The following is an 8,165-nucleotide window of genomic DNA, read 5'->3' as shown; positions in this document are numbered from 1 at the left end:
TCCCATCACACCATGCTGTCCACACAGCCCTGCCACAAATTGCTCTCAGTCCTTTTTCATGAATTAGTTATAATGGTCGTGTTTATTTAAATTTCAACTAACCAGTATCCTAAAACTATTGAAGCTTTATATGTATTTATTTATTTTGCTTTGTTTTCATGCCAGGCTGATTAGAAATTACCTCTTACTGGAAACCGAATGTAAATGGAGGGACTCGTTTGCCAAATAGAAAGTGTGTTTTTTAAAATTTGTTTGTTTTGTTTTCCCTCTGTGAAGTGGACATTTTCCTCATGTGATTAGACAAAAAGAATGAGACTATGGTGTGCATTTCTGAGAGAAATATGGAGCAGCTCTGAACGGGGAGGGCTTGGGCTTTGCATGAAGAATTTAACGATGGTGACTCTCCATGAAGGCGCCAAATCGCTAACGGAAGCAGATACTTTCTTAAGTCTACTTGTCCTTCTTCATCGGTGTTCTGAGACGTGTAATTATTGTATTAAATGTGTATGTTTAGCTACTTCTAGCCTAAAATGGCTCTCGTGTATAAAAGAATTGCACTTCAGAAAATGAAAAGCTTTATAGAGCCATTTACTATATCAAGTGTGTTTTTCTTCGTTTATTTCCAAATAAACTACCATTTAAGCAATGACTTTTCAAGATAGCCCATCAGTCCTGGTTTCTTTCCGACTTAAGAATATGCATAAAATGTATTGCTACAAATTCCAATCAATTTACTCATCATAAAAATAAGCTTCCACATTTGCAGTATCGAAGGCCATTAATATCAGTTTTGAATATCAGAATTCTTTAAGTTCACGTGAATGACTTTTCTCATGCTAGATGCATCAGGCCCCTCCTGAAGTCCCCAGCAGCACACTGTTCATTTAGTCATAGGCAAAGACTATGACTCTGGACCATGCATTCAATTGGGGAGGGGAAAACTACCCTCTACCAGAGTATCACTAAAGGAAGAAATAGAAGCTCTGAAATGTCCCTTCTCAATGATGTTGAGGAAGGTTGGGACATTAATCCCCGTGACAACTTGGAGAAAGCATAAGTATCCAATTGCTAGCATTGATTGTTTATATTATAGAATGAGTTTAATTTTTTATGGTGTCTAAAATATGGTCAAGTCAGAGCAGTAAGTTCTGATTTTGAGTTCTGCTCTGCTCCGAAGCTGAAGGACAGTGCATGAGATTTTATAAAGACTCAGAGCAGAGACACAGCTCCTCCTGCACCAGAGAAATGCAGCTCTGTGAGCCCCGGTGGAGCCAGCATGCTGCTGGGTGCTGAGGAGCAGGCAGAGGCACCCAGGATGGTGGTCCCCAGGGACAACGGAGGCACAGAACAATGCATGAGGGGTGCATGACAGGGCCAGGATTGGTCACTCAGCAAAAACACTGGAAGAGAACAAAACAACTTCAGACTGTCTGCTGCTTTTCCATAATATATCGGCCCAAAGACTGGACAACAAAGGAAAAGGAGGCTGATGAGGAAACAAAAGGATCCGTGGCTCTTGGTTCACTGGGTGTCTCATCAACAAAGCCCCAGCATCACTCCTGGCAGATGCCCTAGCCTGGCCCAGGCTGAGATGTGCAAAATGCACCATGGGACTCTTGTTCGAGAGAAAACACGTACCCAGAATGGCCACGCAGACTCAAATTCCAATTCTAAGAATACTTTTGAAATCTAAGGTACAACAAAGCTGGAAAAATATTTAAAAAGGGATGAAAGGGCAAGAAAAATTCAACCCGCAACCTCAAGGGGTTTATAATCTGTGTTCTGCTGCTTCCCAGAGCCGCTTCAGTCTTCAGCTCAGAGTCTACCAAACACTAAAATGCAACTGAACACTCAGTTCATACTTGTTTTTCTAATTAGCTGCCTCTTCCATTTGATTAATATTGCCTCCTAATTTAATTGTAAATTGTATTTCTGGTTTATATTTCGCTTCTCCCTCCTGTCGTACCTGGTGACCATCTTCATTAATCATATTGTAGCTTTTTAATGAATCTCATATGCCAGTTTGTGGTGAACAAGACTTGATGTGAAGGCATCTTCATCAGATCATTCATAATCTTGTAACTATTGGTTTATTTTCTGTAACTACCTGTAAAGGTACACCAAAAAAATGAAAGATTTCCCCCACAGTGTAATGGGGCAGAGCTCTGTTTACACAGATTTCTGAGGATGGGTTGGGACGCCAAATTCTGCTTGTGTTTGGAATTTCCATTTCCCTGGGCTTAGTGAGGGCGCCCACGTTTTGCAATCCTGTGCCCTAGAATCTATCATAAACAGATTCTTCTAGTTGTTTGACATTAAACTGCAAATTTGTGTTTTTGTGTCTGCTCAAATATAAAACGTCTTTGGGAAAAATACAGAGAATGGTTCGTTAGAGCTGCCTCTACTCTCGTGTCTAAGTCCAAATGGCCAATTTAGGAGGACATCTCTGAATATACACCCCAGGCAGCAGGACCAAATTCAAGATTTCTGATTCTGCTGCCTGGGATGTAACCCAACGTATCAGGCACCAAACGGGCTTGCTTTTGTGTTTTTTCATTTCCATTACTCAGCAGAATCTCTTTTATCTTGGACTCCCCTCACATTCCAGCCTCTTTGTTTTCATAAGTGGAATGGCATTTGTAGGCTAAGCCAAGGACAAAAAGGAAGGCCGTGTGAGGTCATGTTGTGACATAGTCAGTGACTACCCAGAATATCTTTGGCATCCCAAATAGAAATTTCCAACGGCAAATAACCAGGCATGCTTGAAATCCATAAGCGTGCACTCTGCCTCGTTGCGCTTCCATACGACATTGTTTCTCCTTGACACATCGCAAGCCTCAAATCAATGCTGATAGACACAAGAACCCTCTGGCATCCCCTGTAATCTAGGATTTCCCGCGATGTTACTTGCTGCTCTAATTACTCTTTCTTCATGGAAAATATTATAAATGGTTTGGTTAATCATACCCTAAGCTGGCCACATTGCTGTCCTTATAAAAATAAGCAAGTGCTCCATATTTTACACCTCTAAGCATGACATTTCTCTGGAAATTTAGATCCATAGGGTCTCTGGATAACAATAGATTGATGGCAACTGTCTTGAGTCAGGATTCTCAAGGAAAAGTGCTTGCAAACCTCACAGCCAAGATCATGGTGTTTGCACCAGAAAAGGTCTGGGAAGGGATGGATGGGGCAGTCCACAGGCTGAATGAAACCTCCAGAGCTGCTCAGGCGTCATCTGGTTTGCAGCCCTCCTAGTCAGCATTTCACCTTCAAGGGTGCAGGGACCGTGTCCACCCAACCTTCCCTCAGCCTCTTACTTGGATGGGGGAGGTGGGAACAATGCTCCTCACTCTTCTCTTGGTGCCACTGTGGACAATTGCTAATAAAAGTAATTAGTAAGCACTTGGGTTATTAAAGAGTAGGGTTATGATGTCAGCATAAATAATGAGACACTGAGATCACTGGCACTGGGGCAGACACGTTCAAAAGCTGTCCCCGAGTCATACCACTGTACTCAGGGAAATCAGAGCCCTGCTCCACATGGGAGGAAAGCAAGATATCCTAAACAGCCCTGTTTCCCTACGCCAGTCACAGACAACCTGAAATAGAATAAAAAGGAAGAACCAGGCTTCAGTTTGTTTCCATCAGGATTTGTCGTTGCAAACCTCAGAAATCAACTCAAGCTAATTTAAATAGAAGATAACTTCCCAGAAGACGTTGGATTACAGAATCATGGGGGTAATCAAGACTAGAGGTGGCAGAGCAGGCAGACAGCCAGCAGCACCTGCCCCTGGGAGGAAAGTCAGCCACCAGCATTTGCCCTTGGGAGGGAAGATGGTGACCAGGAGCTGTTCTTGGGAGGGAAGACACAGTTGTCAGCCCAGCTGGGCAAAGACTGTGCCTCTCATCGGGTACTGCCGACTGAGATCTGCACCCTCCTAGGCTGTGGCGGACAGCACTTCGGCCACCTCACAGCCAAAGGTGGGCTGTGTTCTGATGCAGAAGCCAGGTCACATGTGACTACAGTAAGCTGTGAGCATGACTTGATGGGGAAGCAGGCTTGTCTGGTAGAAGGGAGGTCAAGTCACACTGGAAAGGTTGCAGGCGGCTGGTGCTCAAGGAATGAGGACCATGAGGGACCATGAGGTCACTTCCCTCAGGCACACAGGTGTCACCAGTGCACACAAGGAGTGTGACTGCGGGTGCCGTGTCCCCGTATCCAAACCACCTGATGAAACAAGCTCACGGGCAAAGCTGCGTGGGCGTGATGAGGCCACCGAGCTATCAGGCTGCAGCTCTACCTGGAACTTGGCATTGGGAACTGTGAAGCCGAATTCTGATTCTTTGTGAATTTCCCAGGTGTCCTGGCTTCCTAAGGCTGTTATAACAAAGTGCCACAATCTGGGAGTCCTAAAAAAACAGGAATGTATTCTCTCCTCATTCTGCACACTGGAAGTCTGACTTCCCCATGTCAGCAGTGCTATGGTCCCTCCAGAGCTTTTGGGGTTGACCCTCCCTTGTTTCCTCCAGTGGTCTGATCCCTGGCATTCCTTGGCTCCTGGCTGCATCCTTGCTATCTCCACCTCCGTCATCCCATGGCCTCATCCTTCACTCTGGGTCTCTGTCCGTCTTTTCCTGTTTTTAGAAAGACATCCCCATGATTGGATTTAAGGCCAGCCTGCTCCAGGTGACCTCCTCTTAACCCAACTGCATATGCGCAGACCCTGTTTCTAACTAGGTTACATGCACGGTTTCTAGGTGTGCATGTTTCCGGAGACCCTACTCAGCCCAGGGCACCATGTTCTGAAGAGCACCCTGGGGAGCGAGTTTGGAGACCTGAGTCGAGGTCCTGGCTTCTGCAGGGCTTATACCTTCAGGCTGCACTGCACCATGTGGGCACTGAGGCAAGTGATACCCCAGGTCCTTAAGCACTGTTGCTGTGTGAGTCTGTGGACTCGCTGGGCTCAGCTAAGATCTCTGCCCTCTTCTATAAGTACTAGCATGCAAACTAGCTGTCTTAGTCTGCTTGCTCTTCGGTAATAAAATAGCACAGACTGGCGACTTAAACAACAAAAATCTACTTATTTATTCATTTATTTATTAGAATCAGGGTCTCTCTCTGTCACCCACTCTGAGCGCAGTGGTGTGATCTCAGCTCACTGTAGCCTCGACCTCCTGGGTTAAGGCAATCCTCCCTTCTCAGCCTCCCAAGGAGCTGGGACCACAGATGCATGCCACCACCCCTGGCTAATATTTTGTAATTTTTGTAGAAACAGGGTTTCATCATGTTGCCCAGGCTGGTCTGGAACTCCTGGGCTCAAAAGATCTACCTGCCTCAGCCTCCCAAACAAATTTTTCTCAGTTCTGAAGGCTGAAAGTCCAAGCTCGTGGTGCCAGGGGCTGGTTGCCTGTGGCCTCTCTCCTTGGCTTGCGGATGGTACCCTCTGGCTGCACCTGCACATGGCCTTTCCTCTGTGTGTCGCCCCTGGTGACTCTGTGTGCCCAGAGTTCCCTTCTTATAAGGACACCAGCCAGACTGGCTATGGGCCTCTACCAACAGCTTCACTTTAACTTGCCTACCTCTTTAACGGCCCTATCTCCAAATACAGCTGCCTTCTGAGGTACTGGGGGTCAGGCCTTCAACCTGGGAATGCGGGGGACAGAATTCAGCCCATGCCTGTGGCACTCCTGCTTTCCTAACACCCCCTGCTTCTCGCAGTCTTTGTGTGTTGGAACAGCCCAGAGACACTTTTTAAAAAATCTACACATCCCACAAGTTGTGTGATCTACCCTTAACATTGTCATGCTCCAGGAGAATCATTTCATGCACAAATAAATACATGTGCTGAGCATGCCATCAGCAAGCCATGAGTGCAGAGGGCTGGGGTTGTACGACACACACAGAACAGAGGCGGCCTGGCACCACGGCACAGCGTTTCTGGAATCCCCGCAACACTGAGCAAAGGATTCTGTTTTCAAATTGGTTTTTTTGAACCATGTTACTTTTTGAAGTGATGTCGGTATATTATGAAAAGGTGAAGCTCGCTCCTTTGAAGAGTTGTTTCTGGAATAAATCCTGATTTACACATGACCAAACCCAATTCTTCTGACCTGAGTGAGTCAACCCTTAGCTGCAGACCACCAGCAGGAGGAAGAATGATCGAATGGAATGCAGATGCCGGACAGGCGTGGTCCTGGCCCTGGTCTCTTATTCCACCCTCGAACCTCTCTCTTCTCCTCCCCTGGAGAGGGTCGAGGGCATCCCCTAGCCTCTGAGAATTGACTGGCCTTGTGCTTCATGCTGGGAGGATACATATCATGCCAGTCATGCCAGCCTCAGCAGCCCCGGACCAGAGCTCAGGTCCTTTAGGTGATCGCCAGCTCCAGCCCAGGCTCTAGTCCCTCAGAGGAGAGTCAGTTCCCAGACATCCACCCTTTCCTCTCCTCTCCCTTCCCACCCTACCCCTCTGCTGTGAGCAGGATTTTAGGAGCTATGGGATTATTTATCTCTTCCTCATTTTTAATGACTCTCAAAATCCACCATGAGAAGCGTGACACGTACTCTTAAGGAGATAATTTTCATGAACCAAATCATCCAGAGTATGATGTCAGCAATGCTTTCATTCTCTCATGACAACCAGTAAAATATACCCATTTCCAAACCCTAACAAAATCTGTAGGTCTTTGTTTTATTGAAAGTTAGAATATTTCAATAACATTTCACAGAAAACTCCTTCAACACACATGCAATATTTTTCCAACCTGATGAAATTAGATAATCACAAATAGAACTTGAGCAAATTGGCTTTAACTTGCCTATCATCTTTTCTTAATTATATCATACAGATAAGGAATTATTCTTAAAGGTAGACACTATACATTCTGTCAGCTTTCATACAGTTTCATTTTGAAAAATGCCTAACTATGAAATTCATTACTTTGTGGAGCTGATCACCAGTGTTTTGGACTGAACTGTGTCTCCCCAAAGTTCACATGCTGGAGCCCTAAGCCCTGATGTGAGGGTGTTCGGAGGTGGGGTCTTGGGGAGGGAGGTGGTTCGTGTTAGATGAGGTCATGAGGGTGGGCCCCATGTCAATGGGAGTAGTGCCCTTATCAGAAGAGATGCCAGAGGGTGTCAGCTCTCTTCTCTGCCATGTGAGGATGCAGTGAGAAGGCGGCCATCTGCAAGCCAGGAAGAGAGCCCTCACTGGAAAGCAACTCTGCCAGACCTTGATCTGGGACATCCAGCCTCCAGAACTGTTGTTAAAGCCACCCAGGCTATGGTATTTTGTTATGGTAGCCCCAGCAGACTATGACAACCAGGTTTTAATGGCATTCACTAATTCAGCCATTCTCTAATAGACTTATTCATATTTCAGCATGTATATACACACACATTATCCCTGTCCCTCATCTGGGTACAGAAATGAACAATGTGGAAAACAGCTCTGACAGTTCTGGTTGTTTCTTTTCTTTATTTTTATTTATTTATTTATTTTGAGACAGAGTCTCACTTACTCTTTTGCCCATGCTGGAGTGCAGTGGCATGATCTCAGCTCACTGCAACCTCCGCCACCTGAGTTCAAGCAATTCTCTTGCCTCAGCCTCCCGAGTAGCTGGGATTATACGTACCCGCCAGCACACCTGTCTATTTTTGTTTTTGTTTTTGTATTTTTAGTAGAGACAGGGTTTCACCATGTTGGCCAGGTTGGCCTCAAACTCCTGACCTCAGGTGATCTGCCCGCCTTAGCCTCCCAAAGTGCTGGGATTATCGGGCATGAGCCACAGTGCCTAACCTGTTTCTAATTTTATTTAAATCCATTTTCCTTTCAGCCCTGTGTCCAACAGCTGAAATTATAGATGAAGAATCCTGAAACTTTTTAAAGGGACTTTTAGATTGTGAGAGCCATACTTGATAGCTGCAAGACTATACTGGTATCATCAGTTACTTTTCATTTTTACATGGCTCAGGAGTCTAGGGAGGGAGAATTATTCAGCCCGTTTCCCTGTCTCGTTTCTTGCACCAACCTTAGGGACATGCTGTGTCACCTGTCACCCCTCATGACAACAATCACATCCACACACTTCCTTCTGACTGCTCCCCTCCCTTCAGCTACACTGCCACCTCTTCCAGAACATTCTTCACTAGGCGCTTTGGAATG

This window comes from Theropithecus gelada, chromosome 18 (assembly GCF_003255815.1).
Source record: "Theropithecus gelada isolate Dixy chromosome 18, Tgel_1.0, whole genome shotgun sequence".
NCBI classification, from domain to species: domain Eukaryota; kingdom Metazoa; phylum Chordata; class Mammalia; order Primates; family Cercopithecidae; genus Theropithecus; species Theropithecus gelada.
Note: the sequence above shows the minus strand (reverse complement) of the source record.